Raw genomic sequence first — 18,462 nt, forward strand, 5'->3', positions numbered from 1 at the left:
AAGGTGATTAGACTCACCATCTAATATATGATTTACCCATATGTTTGGATGATCGTTAATGTATCGTAAGATAGCATATATAAAAGTGATGAAAAATTGGTCCTGCATTCTAATATAAAAGGGACAATACATAAGATAACATATATAAGTGATGACTGTATTGTATTTTCTCTTTCCCTTTCTCAATGATACTTCATTTTTCTTTCTCCCCTCTATTTTTCACTTCACTTTCGCCATCTCAAGAAAATAATCTTCTACAGTCATGTATAATTTATTAGATAAAAATGATCTTTTTAAATCATTGTAGTACTATTTTTAAAATCTCTTATATGTTAAAACGACATAACATTTTAAAAGTGATGGTGAATTCCCGTTCAACCAGTGACAAAACGACCCTTGTCCAAAGGGTGTCAAGTGAAACTCTTTGGTTGAAAATTTTCATTACGTAGATAACTAAAATATTTTTTTATATTAATGACTGGTTTGACATGTAATTGTGAACTTTCATTATATTGAACACTAATCAATAGAATTCTATTCTGTCGATTATTACTTTAGTTTCTTCTTAGCTCAATCTTGATTTTACTTAATTAGTGATTGAATCCATAGATTATTAAACTCACAAACACCCATACATAAAAATAGAACACCAAGGGGAACTACAACTTCTCTCGTGCTTTAATATATAGAAATACATTAAAGCACGAGATTTATTCAATACAAAACACAAATACATAATTTAGAAAATGGATTACAATCACAAATTAATAATTTAGTGTCATAGCTAGACACATACTTTTGTGGTAATAATTCTTAATGCTTTCTTCTTAAGCTTAGTACATAATTTAGAAATTACAACCACATAAGTATTTAGTAGCTTAGTACATACTACATAGCATAGTGTCATAGACAACACAAATATACTTTGTGGTATTTGCTTCTTAAGCTTTCTGTAGAGCAATATTGCCACCGTTGACATAGTGTTTGCTCTTTCTCTTTAGCAATGATACATCATTTCCTTTCTCTCAATTATTTTTCACTTTCGCCATATCAAGAAAAATAATCTTCTATGCTCATTTATAATTTAAATAGATAAAAATGATCTTTTCAAATCTTCCTAGTACTATTTTTAAATCTCTTATATGTAAAAATGACATAAATTTTAAAAGTGATATATGAAGAATTTTCGTTCAACCATTGACAGAACGACCTTCGTCCAAAGGATATCAAGTGAAAGTACTCTTTGGTTGAAAATTTTCATTAGATAAATAAAATATTTTTTTTATATGAATGTCCGGTTTGATATGTAATTGTGCACTTTCATTGTATTAAACACTAATCAATAGATTTTATTCTGTCGATTCTTTATTTTGTTTCTTCTTAGCTCAGTCTTAGTTCTACTTAATAAGGTTGAATTCATGGATTTTTAAACTCACAAACACCCATACATAAAAATAGAACACCAAGAAGATCTACAACTTTTCTTGTGCTTTAATATATAAGAATACATTAAAGCATGAGATTTATTCAATATAGAACACAAATACATAAAATAAAATATTAATTCAAAAGGAACTACAACTTCTCTCGTGCTTTAGTACATAGGAATACATTAAAGCACATGATTTATTCAATACATAACACAAATGCGTAATTTACGAAAGGAATTGCAAGCACAAATTAATAATTTAGTTTCGTATATAGAGACATACTTTTGTGATAATAATTCTTAAATACTTCTTCTTAAGCTTTCTTTAGAGCAATATTGCCAATGCAATAGTTTTCACTGCAGCCGTTCATGCAACTTCCAAACTTATCCTTATCTGCAAAATTACATAATCGTTGTGTAAAGCAAGATTAAACATATATCGTGTGAAAAAACTTAATGTTATAATATGTGATAGCTAAAAAAAACAAACAAGTATAGCAAGACAAAGATTGTTAGTTACCTACCATATTTGATAAGAAATTTGTAACAGTGACCTAAAGAACATCCAACATTACAAACGTGATTTCGAATTTATCCCTTATCAGTAGTATCAACTGATTCACCTATAGTGCATTTGAGAAAGCATGGACCAGCACAGACTGGGGCAAAATTGCACAATTTATAACAATCGTACAGACATGTTCGAAAGTCTCCAACGGTCTCAGCATTATTCTGATCAGCAAGCAAAAGCATTGCAAGAAACAAAACCAACACAACTTTAAATGCCATACTTAATTGGATGATACTATTGTTATTTGGTTGATGTCAATAAAAGGTCCTCACCCTAAGCTATTTATAGAGGAAACATATATATTTACATTATTACATATCATGATAAGCTGTGTTTAATTTGTGGCATGGAAAGTCTCCGTACGAATCAGTAAAAGTGACCTTTGTCCAAGGGGTACACTTAGATTTATGTTTAATGTACGGTTATTTCTATAAATATTTTAATTGAATCAGTTAAAAAAGAATAGTAATGTTGTCAAGCCAAATGGTGTCACAGAAAATGAGATGGAGTAATGTTTTTACAGAGAAAAAATAGAAATTGCTTCCTGGTATTTCAATGAAAATATGTATTTCATCGTGCATTTTTCAAGTGAATTGGTTCGGTGAAAAATAGTCGAGAAAATTATATTTTATAACACAAATTTTACATTCATTCGCGCGGGAAATAATTGACTTCACCTTATCGTGTGTTACATTTACTTCTTTATATTTGACTTCACCTTAGTGAATATTTTAACTTTCTCATATTTTTTTGACCATCAATATATACTTAAAAAACATAATGGCCCAAGAGACCCTTTTACTTGTTTTAATTTGTCATTCATGTTTCTTTATTGTCACGCCCCGAGAGGGTACCCTAGGCGTGGACGGCACTCAGAAACCATTTCTGGCTTCCGAGAGAACCACTTTGTCTCATTTCTTATTTATTCATCAGCGGAAGACTTAAGAATACTAATGTGGGCTAGTCATAATCAAAGGAAAAATAGATAATTTTTATAAGAAGTAGTTTCTAAGGAGAACTACTCCGATTACATCATCAGACTTTGTCTATGAAGCCTCTAATACTCTTAGATGGTGCCAATGACATGTCCATGGCTACCTCAAAAGAAACATCACACTCAACAATAATAAAAGGATAAGGAGTTCCTTCGAATACAAGAAGGTCTCACCAAATAGCTGAAAATAAATGATCTTCAACGATGCGTCTATTGAGGATCTCTAACACCTGTATCTGCATCATAAGACGATGCAGGTCGAATGACGTCAGTACGTGGAATGTACGAGTATGTAAAATGGCAGGAAGGTAAGGACAGATATCAAGAAACTCCTCTCAAGAAAACTCAGCTCAGAACTCAACATCATCTCAACATGAATATGTAATGCAAGTTTAAAATATAATAATAAAAATAATAGTAATAAGCAATGCTTACTTAGTTGGGAGTTTCTCTAACCGATAACCATCACTTATGAGCTAGCGATGATACAACGAAGCGATGTCGTTGCCACATCCATCCAATACCTTGCCAGGGTAAAGGACATCACCATCTTGGATCCACTCATCAAAGTCCTCTTTTTGGGACTTAAGAGGCATAGCCTCCATCCTACGCTGACTACGTAGTTCTGGGGTTTGAGTCAATTAAACTCTTACCCAACTCGGTGCTCAATACTACTCCCAAAATATGTGCTCATATTAAACTCATCATCTAGTCTCATTGGACTTTAATTTAAATCATCAAACTCATCTCATTTCATGTTCATCAATCATTATACTTCCAAAAAAACATCATTTACATCTCATCAAAATATCTTGCTCAAAATATCATTTGCTCAAATTCATTCAAACTCAACTCTTATGCTCTTTTAAAACTCAATAAAATACATATATAGTATTAATTCATATAACTTTCTTTTTATCAATGAAAATAATAAAAAGCCAACATATTTACTCAAAACATATGTAAAAATATTCATGAACATCACATCAATTAGGATTCATGGGAAAGTAGCCATGAACAATAATTCCAATAATATGAGAGATAACAATAATAATAATATTAATGCATAAATATATCAAACTCAATAGAAGAAGAATTAATTCATCTAGAATTCAAGATTTGGATAAAACTCAACTATAACTCAATTATAATAAATTTAAATATTGAGCGCATGGACGAACTCAATCCAATACTATGAAAGCCTTACATACCTTAAATTCGAAGGTTTACTCCGAATTGGAACACTCTTGGATCCCTAGCCTTTTCTTCTCGCCGGAGCGTTTTGTGTACTACCCGGAGTATAAGAATCACCGGAGTAGTATTTTTATACTACTAAAACTAAAACTATAATTGAGAAGAAGTATATAGAGAGAATAAATGCTTAAGAAAGCTTGATGAATAAAATGAGGAAATAAGGCGGATATTTATAGGTGGGAAAGAGGGACCTAATAATAAAGAAAATAATTATAAAGAAAAATCTGAAAATTTAATGGAATATATTGATGTCATGGATGATGTTAAATGGAGGACAATTTATGTCATGCATGATGTCAAATGCATCTAGATGTTTCCATGGTAGGTAAGATGAGTTCTTTTTAACAGAATACTCGTTTTCGAAGCTACGTTTGAATAAGATAAATTCCTTATTAGGATTTGGTTTCTTCATAAAAATTGTAGATATGGAAGTCTAGTTTCATATAGTTCAAGAATAAACCAATTTGGAGCAACCTACAGTGAGATATGAATTTTCTTCTATCAACACTCAATTCCGTCACAACACTATATCTTACAAAGATTAATTTATTTGACCTTCTTATACTCCGAATTTGAAGTTATGTTCTTCATGAAAGTTGTAGGTAAGGATGTTGACCAACCTATGAAAAGTTATGCCCAACATACAGAGGCTGTATTATTTTTGTCGAGAATTGAAATACCGACATACAATATTTTAGGGGTTGTTACAATATCTCCCCTTGGGATCATTCGTCCTCGAATGAAGATGAAAATAGGAGACATAAAGAATGTATATCATCAATACATCAACTCCGATACTCAAATGGTTAATGACTCAAACTCAAGAATAAACACCGACTCAAAGGTAGAAGTAAGGAATATTACCTTGAATATCGTCATCAGAAGGCATAAATAGATGAGGATAGTTAGCCTTCATATCTTCTTCAGCTTCCCATGTAGCCTCTTCAACAAATTGATTTCGCCATAGGACTTTGACAGATTCCACTTCCTTAGTTCTTAATTTGCGAACCTGACGATCAAGAATTTGAACTGGAATCTCTTCATAACTCAAACTCTCTTTCACCCCAATGCTCTCAGCTGGGACAACAAGTGAAGGATCTCCCAAACACTTCTTAAGCATAGAGATGTGAAACACGGGATGAATAACAGCTAATTTTGGAGGCAACTCCAATTCATAGGCTACGTTACCTACCCTCCTCATAATCTGATAAGGACCAATGTAGCGGGGACTAAGCTTCCCTTTCTTTCCAAATATCATCACACCCTTCATGGGTGAAACTTTCAAGTATACCCAATCGTACATTTCGAACTCCAAATCTCTTCTTCTAACATTAGTGTAGGATTTTTGGCGACTTTGAGCAGTCCTCAACCTCTCTTGTATGGTTTTCACCTTCTCCATAGCTTGGTGAACCAAGTCTGGTCCAATCAACTCAGCTTCACCAACTTTAAACCAACCAATTGGTGATCTACATCTTCTCCCATACAGAGCTTCATAAGGAGCCATTTGAATACTCGAATGGAAACTATTATTGTATGCAAACTCAATAAGAGGTAAATGATCATCCCAATTACCTTTGAAGTCAATGACACAGGCTCTTAACATATCCTCCAAAGTTTGTATCGTACGCTCTGCCTGGCCATCTGTTTGCGGATGAAAAGCAGTACTAAGGTTCACTCTTGAACCCAAGCCCTTCTGGAATGACTTCCAAAACTGAGCAGTAAATTGAGCTCTCCTATCAGAGATAATAGACAAAGGAACTCCATGCAGTCTAACAATCTCTCTAAGATACAGTTTGGCATAATCCTCTGCAGTGTTCATAGTCTTAACCGGCAAGAAATGGTCCGATTTAGTCATCCTATCCACAATCACCCAAATAGAGTCATGTTGTTTGCTGGTTCGTGGTAAACCGGTAATGAAGTCCATAGTGACCATTTCCCACTTCCATTCCGGGATCTCTATGTTTTGAGCCACTCCACAAGGCCTTTGGTGCTCAACTTTAACTTGTTGGCAATTAGGGCACTTGGACACAAACTCTACTATATCTCTCTTCATTCCACTCCACCAGTATACTTCTCTCAAGTCATGATACATCTTTGTTGAACCTGGATAGATGGAATACTTAGAATTATGGGCTTCTTTCATGATTCTCTCCCTAATACCATCAATACTTGGAACACATAATCTTTCTTGATATCTCAACACTCCATCTCCCCCTTTGGTAAAAGCCATTACCTTCTGCTTGTGAACCTCATCCTTCAGTTGAAGAAGAATGGGATCCTGATCTTGCTTTTCTTTCACCTCTGCAACTAGAGATGATTTAGCTCCATTTCGTACTATTGTACCACCCTCACTAGAGTCAATAAGTTGAACTCCCAAACACGCAAGTCTATGCACTTCCTTTGCCAACTCCTTCTTTTCCTCTTCCATATGAGTTGTACTCCCCATAGATAACCTGCTAAGAGCATCAGCAACTACATTTACTTTACCTGTGTGGTAGAGAATGCTCATGTCATAATCCTTGAGCAACTCTAGCCATCTCCTTTGCCTCAAATTCAGCTCCTTCTGGCTGAATACATACTGTAAGCTCTTATGGTCTGTGAACACATCCACATGTACACCATAAAGATAGTGACGCCAAATCTTAAGAGCAAATACCACAACTGCCAACTCAAGGTCATGAGTGGGGTAGTTCCCCTCATGAGTCTTAAGATGCCTGGAGGCATAGGCAATGACCTTACCTTTCTGCATCAATACACATCCCAACCCAACTCTTAAAGCATCACAATAGATTACAAAACCATCCGTTCCATCAGGTAGGGATAGTACTGGAGCAGTAGTCAATCTAGCTTTCAACTCTTGAAAACTTTTCTCACAAGCATCAGACCATTGAAACTTAGCCTTCTTCTGAGTCAGCTTAGTCAATGGTGAGGATAGGGATGAAAATCCCTCAATAAACCTCCTGTAGTAACCAGCCAAACCTAAGAAACTCCTTATGTCGGTTGGAGAGGTAGGTCGGGGCCAGTTCTTAACTGCCTCAATCTTTTGAGTATCAACTTAGATTCCATCCCTAGATATAATATGACCTAGGAATGCTACAGACTCAAGCCAAAACTCACACTTTGAAAACTTAGCATACAACTCCTTCTCTTTAAGAGTTTGAAGGACAATCCTAAGGTGATTAGCATGCTCACTCTTACTTCTAGAGTAGACCAAAATATTATCGATGAAGACAATTACAAACGTATCTAGGTATGACTTGAATACTCGGTTCATGAGGTCCATAAAAGCTGCTGGAGCATTTGTCAATCCAAAGAACCTAACAAGAAACTCAAAATGACCATAGCGGGTTCGAAAAGCCGTCTTCAGGATGTCACATTCTCTCACTTTCAACTGGTGATAGCCTGATCTGAGGTCTATCTTAAAGAAACACGTGGCACCCTGAAGTTGGTCAAATAAATCATCTATTCTGGGGAGAGGGTACTTGTTTTTAATGGTGACCTTATTTAGTTGTCGGTAATCAATGCATATTCTAAGAGACCCATCTTTCTTTCGCACGAATAGGACAGGAGCGCCCCAAGGTGAGACACTTGGCCTAATAAACCCCTTATCTAAGAGGTCTTTCAATTGTTCTTTCAACTCTTTCAACTCAGCAGGAGCCATCCTATAAGGAGGAATAGAGATAGGTTGTGTATCAGGAAGGATATCAATACCAAAGTTTATCTCTCTATCAGGAGGGATTCTGGGTAGATCCTCAGGAAAGACTTCAGGAAACTCATGCACAATGGGAACTGACTCAAGAGATGGAGTCTGATCATTAATATTTTTGACTCGAACTATATGATATATACATCCCTTAGAGATTAATTTTCTGGCCTTAAGGTAGGAAATAAATTTACCCCTAGGCACTACAGAATTCCCCTTCCACTCTAAGATAGGCTCGTTTGGAAATTGAAACTTGACAATTTGGGTCCTACAATCAACCGAAGCATAACAAGAATAAAGCCAGTCCATACCAAGAATCACATCAAAATCAACCATGTCCAACTCAACTAAGTTAGCCATGGTATCCCTATGATAGATTAATACAGTACAATTTCTATAGACCCTCTCAGCTAAGATAGAATCACCAACAGGAGTAGACACACTGAAAGGCTCAAGAAGACACTCAAGAAGGATCTCCAATTTACTAGCCAAGTAAGGAGTCACAAAAGATAATGTAGCACCCGGATCAAGTAATGCATACACATCAAAAGAAAGGACTCGGAGCATACCAGTAACAACATCGGGTGCATTTTATTGGTCTTGGCGACTACCCATAGCATACAGACGGTTGGTTCCCCCACCTGCACTTGAAGCTGCACCTCTATGATTACCTCTATTCTGTGGAGCTGCAGAAGAAAACTGAGCTCTACTACTTCTATCTCCTTGCCTCTTTGAATGACACTCATTCTGGAAGTGACCTGTCTTTCCACATCCGTAGCAAGCATTGGTGCCCACACGACACTCTCCCAAATGGAGCCTCCCACATCTAGCACATGATGGTTTTCCTCTAGAACCTTGAGCCATACTTAATTGGGACTGAGAACCTTGAGATCGAAAGTTTTGGTGACTTAGAGATCTTTGATCATACCTGGTATTAGGTGTAAAAGCATTTGTTGGGAAAGGTGCATAATTGGAAGACGTTTTTTGAAAGAAAGACTTATTACCCTTCCCTTGCTTCTGCTCATTCTCATGCCCAGCAGACTTAGCCTTCTTGCTTAGGTGTTCTTCTCGGGTTTTTTTATTGTCATCCTCAACTTACTGAGCATACACCATCAATCTAGAAAACTCCATGTCAGAAATCATTAGCATTGCCTTACATTCTTTCTTTACATGTTTGCCTAGGCCAAAGACAAACTTCCTCATCTTAGACCTCATATGAGGAATCATTTCTGGGGCATATTTGGACAATTGAATAAACTTCAAACTATACTCTTTCACAGTCATACTCTCTCGCTTGAGGTTCACAAACTCCTCAATTTTTGCTTCACGTAGCTCTTGGGGAAAGAAGTTATCAAGAAATGCTCTTTCAAACTCATCCCAAAGAGCAGGATCTGCATCCTCACCTCTACTTTCTTCCCACTGGTTATACCAGACATTTGCCACATCCTTGAGTTGATAAGACACCAACTCAACCCCCTCAATCTCTGTAGCATGCATCGCTTTTAGTATCTTCCACATCTCATCAATGAAATTTTGGGGGTCTTCATCAACGTTGGAACCCGTGAAAACCGGCGGATTCATTCTCAGAAAATCTCTGATCCTTGTGGCAGCAGACGACTCTTGATAACTAGAGCTAGGAGTTGGTGAACTTTGGCTACTATTGCGAGCAGCCACCAACTGAGTGAGCATAGCAATCGCTCCTCGAAAATCTTCCTCAGAAGTAGGAGTGGTCTGAACAGTAGGTACTTGGGGTACCTCAGTAGACCTTGCAGGTCGGCCCCTAGTTCTCCGTGGAGGCATTACTGACTGTGGAACCTCAGTACTGGCAGCGTTCCTCTGACTAGCTGAACGTTTAGGAGGCATGTCTGAAATGTGTAAATGCACGAATTAGAAAGAAAGCTTTTATAGAGCTAAACTCTATCGCACGAACTCAGATTATGAAAGAAGTGAAATAATTCCTAATGTCCTATAGCTTTCTGATTATAAGTGTGGTGCACGACACACCCATAAACAAAACTCTACTAGACACGGCTTCATAGACACCCTAGGACTCTTGAACTCTGTGCTCTGATACCAAGTTTGTCATGCCCCGAGAGGGTACCCTAGGCATGGCCGGTACTCATAAACCATTTCTGGCTTCCGAGAGAACCACTTGGTCTCATTTCTTATTTATTCATCAGCAGAAGACTTAAGAATACTAATGTGGGCTAGTCATAATCAAAGGAAAAATAGATAATTTTTATAAGAAGTAGTTTCTAAGGAGAACTACTCCGATTACATCATCAGACTCTGTCTATGAAGCCTCTAATGCTCTTAGATGGTGCCAATGACATGTTCATGGCTACCTTAAAAGAAACATCATACTCAACAATAATAAAAGGATAAGGAGTTCCTTCGAATACAAGAAGGTCTCACCAAATAGCTGAAAAGAAATGATCTTCAACGATGCGTGTATTGAGGATCTCTAACACCTGTATCTGCATCATAAGACGATGCAGGTCGAATGACGTCAGTACGTGGAATGTACGAGTATGTAAAATGGCAGGAAGGTAAGGACAGATATCAAGAAACTCCTCTCAAGAAAACTCAGCTCAAAATTCAACATCATCTCAACATGAATATGTAATGCAAGTTTAAAATATAATAATAAAAATAATAGTAATAAGCAATGCTTACTCAGTTGGGAGTTTCTCTAACCGATAACCATCACTTATGAGCTAGCGATGATACAACGAAGCGATGTCGTTGCCACATCCATCCAAGACCTTGCCAGGGTAAAGGACATCACCATCTTGGATCCACTCATCAAAGTCCTCTTTTTGGGACTTAAGAGGCATAGCCTCCATCCTACGCTGACTACGTAGTTCTGGGGTTTGAGTCAATTAAACTCTTACCCAACTCGGTGCTCAATACTACTCCCAAAATATGTGCTCATATTAAACTCATCATCTAGTCTCATTGGACTTTAATTTAAATCATCAAACTCATCTCATTTCATGTTCATCAATCATTATACTTCCAAAAAAACATTATTTACATCTCATCAAAATATCTTGCTCAAAATATCATTTGCTCAAATTCATTCAAACTCAACTCTTATGCTCTTTTAAAACTCAATAAAATACATATATAGTATTAATTCATATAACTTTCTTTTTATCAATGAAAATAATAAAAAGCCAACATCTTTACTCAAAATATATGTAAAAATATTCATGAACATCACATCAATTAGGATTCATGGGAAAGTAGCCATGAACAATAATTCCAATAATATGAGAGATAACAATAATAATAATATTAATGCATAAATATATCAAACTCAATAGAAGAAGAATTAATTCATCTAGAATTCAAGATTTGGATAAAACTCAACTATAACTCAATTATAATAAATTTAAATATTGAGCGCATGGACGAACTCAATCCAATACTATGAAAGCCTTACATACCTTAAATTCGAAGGTTTACTCCGAATTGGAACACTCTTGGATCCCTAGCCTTTTCTTCTCGCCGGAGCGTTTTGTGTACTACCCGGAGTATAAGAATCACCGGAGTAGTATTTTTATACTACTAAAACTAAAACTATAATTGAGAAGAAGTATATAGAGAGAATAAATGCTTAAGAAAGCTTGATGAATAAAATGAGGAAATAAGGCGGATATTTATAGGTGGGAAAGAGGGACCTAATAATAAAGAAAATAATTATAAAGAAAAATCTGAAAATTTAATGGAATATATTGATGTCATGGATGATGTTAAATGGAGGACAATTTATGTCATGCATGATGTCAAATGCATCTAGAGGTTTCCATGGTAGGTAAGATGAGTTCTTTTTAACAGAATACTCGTTTTCGAAGCTACGTTTGAATAAGATAAATTCCTTATTAGGATTTGGTTTCTTCATAAGAATTGTAGATATGTAAGTCTAGATTCATATCGTTCAAGAGTAAACCAATTTGGAGCAACCACCTACAGTGAGATATGAATTTTCTTCTATCAACACTCAATTCCGTCACAGCACTATATCTTGCAAAGATTAATTTATTTGACCTACTTATACTCCGAATTTGAAGTTATGTTCTACATGAAAATTGTAGGTAAGGATGTTGTGATTACCCAGAAATTTGAATCACCTAATTTGGACCAACCTATGAAAAGGTATGCCCAAAATACAAAGGCTATATTATTTTCGTCTAGAATTGAAATACTGACATACAACATTTTAGGGGTTGTTACATTTATTTTACGGAAGTTTCATCCAGACATCTAAACTTGTTCAAAGATAATATTTTATTTCTTAAATCTTTCCTTATTTGAACTATATAAAAATTCTAATATTTATAGTTATAAAGAAAAACGATTCAAAATTTCAATGGTTGAAATTCTTGTGAGGTGCTACAGCAGAGCGGATTAATTTAATCTGATAAGGTGGGACTCTTCTACTTGGTCCTCCTTTAACACAAAAACTCAAACAAATTATTAGAAATAAAATTTAAAAAGTATTGTAATACTACTCAAAAAAGGGAGAAACCAAGTATGTACGTGCAAGAGTTCACTTCAATAATAAAATTTCAAATTTCTTTAACTTTTTTATTTTTTTGATTTCCAATATAATTTGGTGTCTAATATCGGTATTAGGATCTCGACTAATTTGACTTCATATAGCGTCATACTTATTTAAAAAAAATACTTGCTTAATAAAAATAAAATATATATGCATAACCGGGGAATGAAAAATCAAGAAAATAGGAATCCTTTATATTTTTGGTTAACAAGCTCATAATTTGAGTAACGAACTAGTAATCATAGCTCGCTCTTGCCAAAGAGTGTTAATTATTACAACGTATAAATTATTAAATCTAAATAAGTTGTGTGGATTTGTCTAATGAAAATTTCTTGTTTGACCGTCGGCGGAGCGACCCTTGTCCTAAGGATGTCATTTAAGACCCCTTTTGTTGAAACTACATTGCATAGATAGGTAACATATATATATATATATATATATGTAACATTGCATAGATAGGTAACATATATAAATATATATATATATATATATATATATATGTATATACTAGTTAATGTATCTGCGCTTCGCGCGGGCCGAATTTACTTTTTAAAATTTAGTTTTTACAAAAAAAATAAAATCAAACCTCAATATAGATATATAATGTGGACATTCACAAAAAATTAAAAATCAAATGTATAAAAAAAACATTGGTGGATTTAAGTCGTTGGAAAGACTATTGAATCACCTTGGTTCTATAATGTATTTACTTCTTTATGTTTAACTTTTTCTTAGTGAATATGTAACACCCCGGAAATTTTTTCGCAAAGACTCAAATATTTCTTCACGTGTATGTAGACTCGAATCGAAGGACTTGTAATTTTATATATGAGTTAGGATCAATTTCCAAGCATTTGGAGTGTGTTAGATATGTTTAGGGATCTCTAACACCAAGTCGAGTCCAAAGAATTCCAATCGATTAAGTTTTCGGATGAGTTAGTATAAGGGTCAACTTCAAATGACCATATCTCATTGAATATAACAAAATTGGTATCCCACGACCTACAAAATTAAAGGTATTTGAGTCTTCTTTCCAACGCCATCAAGATTGTAATTTTTGGAGTTCAGAGTCAAAAGTTATGACCCTTTTTCTACAAACTAGTATTGCAGGAATTTCAGGCCTGGACTCTAACTCCAGAAAATTTAGGCTTGGCGCTGCAAGGGCGCGACGCACCACTATAGCGCCAGAAACAAGCCTCAGTAGTTTGGTCCTTGGAGCAACGCACCACTATTAGGTGTGCAGGGTTTTTAAGCCCATTTTCCAGAATCCAGAAAATTTAGGCTTGGCGCTGCAAAGGCGCGACGCGCCACTATAGCGCCAGAAAACAGCCTCAGTAGTTTGGTCCTTGGCGCGACGTGCCACTATTAGGTTGCAGGGTTTTTAAGCCTATTTTGACTTGGCGCCGCAGTGGCGCGGCACGCCACTTGCCAGGGAATGAACGTCTCCCTAATCATGGATACCATCGATTAGTCATGTTCTATCATTTTAGGACAATAAAATGGGAAATATTCGACTTTAACGATTCGATCCCATGGTAAGCATCTGACTTTAATGGTTCCATCCCTACCTACATTGGCGGCGTAGTTTCTAAGGTTCGAGCATGGACTATACTCTTACCTGCTTCGGTTCTCGATACTCCTCCCATGACTCTATGCTCATAAGACTCCCTCCAATCATCTCAAACAATCCCTCACGGCTAGTTTCATGTGGGACATTGCCAACTCATCAACTCTATTCTCATTTCAACTTGATTAAGTCATAATGGCAAGCCCCAATTAGGACCTCGTCCACTCATCAATTCTATCCTCCAATCAATTCAATCAAGCCTTATTTAGATAAGCATCTATGGACTCTCCTTAGGACTCATCACAACTCTAAAGCTTTAACCCAACAATTCAAGTAGAATAGCACATTCAAGAAATTTGACTTATGCAACACAATCACATGGTTAAAGATATCAACAAAACATAATAACAAGTCATCTCCATCAACTCATGCTAACATGAAGGTTTTAGGAATTTCTTAGCTCAACAACATCAACACCAATAAAGTCAATTTAATAGGAGACAAAACTCATTCAAACATAAATCATACTAAGAAACTCCATTATCATGGACATCTAACCTCAAAGCAAGAGTAGGGCACATGGGTGGACTCACCCCATGTTTTAGATAGCCTTACATACCTTAGAATAGACTCTTGAAGAAACCTTGTTGTTGGGTCTTCAATGGAAAGCTTGAAGTCTTGAAGCTCTTGGAACAATTCTTTATTGAAAATGGAGAAGAAGAAGAAGAGGATAAAGAAGAGAGTCTTCTAGGGCTTTTCTAGAGAGAGAGGGAGGCTGCAAATTATGATCCCTAAGTGCCCAAGGATGATACATATATAATTTGGGTAAATTCCCAAATTTCCCCTTCTTAATAGTTTTGAAAATAAGTTAAAATGCTCTTGACGCGATAGTGGCGCATCGCGCCCTTACAGCGCCAGGCCAATTACGCCTAAAAACCTGCACAACTTTTAGTGGCGCACCGCGCCAAGGACCAAACTACTGAGGCACATTCTTGATGCGATAGTGGCGCGTTACGCCCTTACAGCACCAGGGCCAAATCTTTCTAGGTTCTAGAAATTGGCTTGAAAACCATGCACACCTCGTAGTGGCGCGTCATGCCAAGGGCCAAACTACTGAGGCATGTTTCTGGTGAGATAGTGGCGCGTCGTGCCATTGTGGCGCCAAGCCCAATTTTCCAGCAATTGCAGTCCAGGCCTGAAATCCCCGCCGTGCTAGTTCGTCTTAGGATCGTCGTATCTTTCGACTCCGAACTCCAAAAATTACATTATTAGTGGCACTGGAAAGAAGATTCGACGACCTTTAATATAATGGGTCGCGGGCCACCCAGATCATCGTCTTTCAAAAGATAGGGTCATTAGAAGTCAACCCTTTATGCGAACTCCTCCTTAAACTTAGCCACGATGAATCTTTTGGATTTGATTTGGTCCTAGGGGTCATTCATGACCCCACATCACCTCTAACGCTGCTCAATTTCTCAAAGACTCACCTTACTCATGCAAATGTTCCATAATACTCGAGTTCGACCCTACCCAAATACAAGAAAAGTCCGAATCTTAGGAAAAAAATAAATAAATTTGAGGGGTGTTACATTATCTCCCTCTTGGGATCATTCGTCCTCGAATGACAAGTAACCAAGAATGGACTCGGGGTGCAGATCACAATCAAAATTCAGTCATTAAATCAATCAAATTCTCAAACATTTATCAATCAAGACTCAAAATGCACAAATGAATTCAAGTCAAGGAAATAGGCATTACCTTCAACATTCTCATCGGTAGGCACGAATAGATGTGGATATTTAGATTTCATAGATTCCTCCGCTTCCCATGTGGCTTTCTCAACAAATTGTTTTCTCCAAAAGACCTTGACTGAGGCGACCTCTTTGCTCCTCAATTTGCGAATTTGGCGATCAAGAATTTAGACCGGAACCTCTTCATAGGATAAGTTATCCTTAATTCTAACGCTATTAACGGGGACTACCAACGAGGGATCGCCCAAGCACTTTTTCAACATCAAAACGCGAAATACCAGATGAATAAAGGATAGCTTTGAGGGTAACTCCAACTCATAGGCAACACTTCCAGTCCGCCTCGAAAATTGGTAAGAACCGATATATCATGGACTAAGCTTCCCCTTCCTCCCGAACCTCATGACTCCCTTCATGGGTGACACTTTAAAGTATACCCAGTCACCCACCTTAAACTCTAAGTCTCTCCTCCTCACATCAGTGTAATATTTTTGGCGGCTTTGGGCTGTCTTTAGCCTCTCTTGAATAACTCTCACCTTCTTCATGGATTGGTGAACAAAGTCAGGCCCAATCAACTCAACCTCACCAACTTCAAACCACCCAATGGGTGATCTACACCTCCTCCTATACAAAGCTTCATAAGGAGCCATTTGAATGCTTGCATGATAGTTATTGTTATATGCAAATTCTATGAGAGGTAAGTGGTCATCCCAATTTCCCTTGAAGTCAAGCACACATGCCCTCAACATATCTTCCAATGTCTGGATGGTGCACTCTGCCTGGCCATCTGTTTGGGGATGGAAGGTCGTACTCAAGTTCACCTTCGAACCCAGTCCCTTCTGAAAGGATTTCCAAAATTGGGAAGTAAATTGAGCTCCTTTGTCTGAGATGATAGACAAGGGAACCCTATGCAGCCTGACGATCTCTTGAATATACAACTTTGCATAATCCTCTGTAGTGTCAGTAGGTTTAACCGCCAAGAAGTGAGCTGATTTCGTCATCCTATCCATAATTACCCAAATCGAATCATGTCGCTTCCGGGACTTCGGCAACCCTGTAATAAAGTCCATGTTGATCATTTCCTACTTTTATTCTGGAATCTCTATGTTTTGGGCTAAACTACATGGCCTTTGATGCTCGACTTTCACCTGTTTGCAATTTGGGCACTTAGAAACAAACTCCGCAATTTCTCTCTTCATCCCACTCCACCAATAGACCTTCCTCAAGTCATGATACATTTTCGTAGAGCCGGGATGGATAGAGTATCTGGAACTATGCGCTTCAGCCATAACCTTAAGCTGTCTTGAAGCATAGGCTATCACCTTTCCCCTTTGCATCAACACACCACCCAACCCAATTCTAGATGCATCACAATAGACCACAAAGCCCTCTTTTCCATCGGGCAAGGTCAGGACAAGAGCAGTGGTTATCTTGGCCTTCTGTTTCTGGAAACTCTCCTCACACGCATTGGACCATCGAAACTTAGCCTTCTTTTGGGTCAGCTTAGTCATTGGTGATGATATGGATGAGAATCCCTCTGCAAACCTTCGATAATAACTGGCCAAACTCAAGAAGCTTCTTATCTTTGTCGGGGATATGGGTCTGGGCTAATTCTTCACAACTTCAATCTTCTAAACGTCAACCTGAATACCATCTTCAGATACAATGTGGCCTAAGAAAGTGATTGATACAAGCCAAAACTCTTATTTGGAGAACTTTGCATACAATACCTGCTATTTTAAAGTTTGTAAGATGACTCTAAAATAATGGGCATGCTCATCTCCATTCTTGGAGTAGACCAGAATATCATCTATGAATACAATCACAAACATATCAATATATGGTTTAAACACTCGGTTCATGATATCCATGAAAGCTGCGGGGATATTAGTCAACCCAAAGGACATGACCAAAAATTCGAAGTGGCCATAACGAGTATGAAAAATGGTCTTTGGAATATCACATTCCCTCACCTTCAACTGATGGTAGCCGGATCTCAGGTCTATCTTTGAGAAACAAGTGGCACCCTGAAGTTGGTCGAATAAGTCATCTATTCTGGGGAGAGGGTACTTATTCTTTATGGTGACATTATTTAGCTGTCTGTAATCAATGTACATTCTAAGGGACCTATTTTCTTTCGCACGAATAGGATAAAAGCAACCTATGGTGAGATGCTCGGCCTAATGAATCCCTTATCTAACAAGTCATTCAATTGCTCCTTCAACTCGTTCAACTCATATGGAGCCATTCTCTATGGAGGAATTGAGATAGGCTGGGTATTAGGGAGAACATCAATCCCAAAGTGATCTCCCTATCAGGAGGGACTCCAGGCAGATCCTCGGGAAAGACGTTGGGAAACTCATTGGCAACCAGGACCGAATCGAGAGATGGAGACTCAACATTGTCATCTTTCACCAGGATAATGTGATAGATACATCCTTTTGAGATTAGCTTCCTAGCCCTAAAGTAAGAAATAAACTTACCCTTAGGCATCACATGACTACCCTTCCACTCTATGACAGCTTCATTCGGGAATTTGAACTTAACAATTTGAGTCCTACAATCAATAGAGGCATAACAGATATAAAACTAGTCCATGCCGAGGATTACATCAAAATCGACCATGTCC

General features: G+C 37.1%; 1 long non-coding RNA gene across 1 annotated transcript; it reads right to left on the reverse strand.

The window, feature by feature from the left end:
* Window positions 1-1,573: 1,573 nt before the first annotated feature.
* LOC129892358 (uncharacterized) lies at window positions 1,574-2,333 on the reverse strand. Its single transcript, XR_008767301.1, has 2 exons — window positions 1,954-2,333; window positions 1,574-1,823 (listed from the first exon to the last, which is right to left on the reverse strand). It is a non-coding gene; the product is annotated as an uncharacterized LOC129892358 (long non-coding RNA).
* Window positions 2,334-18,462: the final 16,129 nt, after the last annotated feature.

The sequence above is a fragment of the Solanum dulcamara genome, chromosome 6, assembly GCF_947179165.1.
Source record: "Solanum dulcamara chromosome 6, daSolDulc1.2, whole genome shotgun sequence".
Classification (NCBI taxonomy): Eukaryota; Viridiplantae; Streptophyta; class Magnoliopsida; order Solanales; family Solanaceae; genus Solanum; species Solanum dulcamara.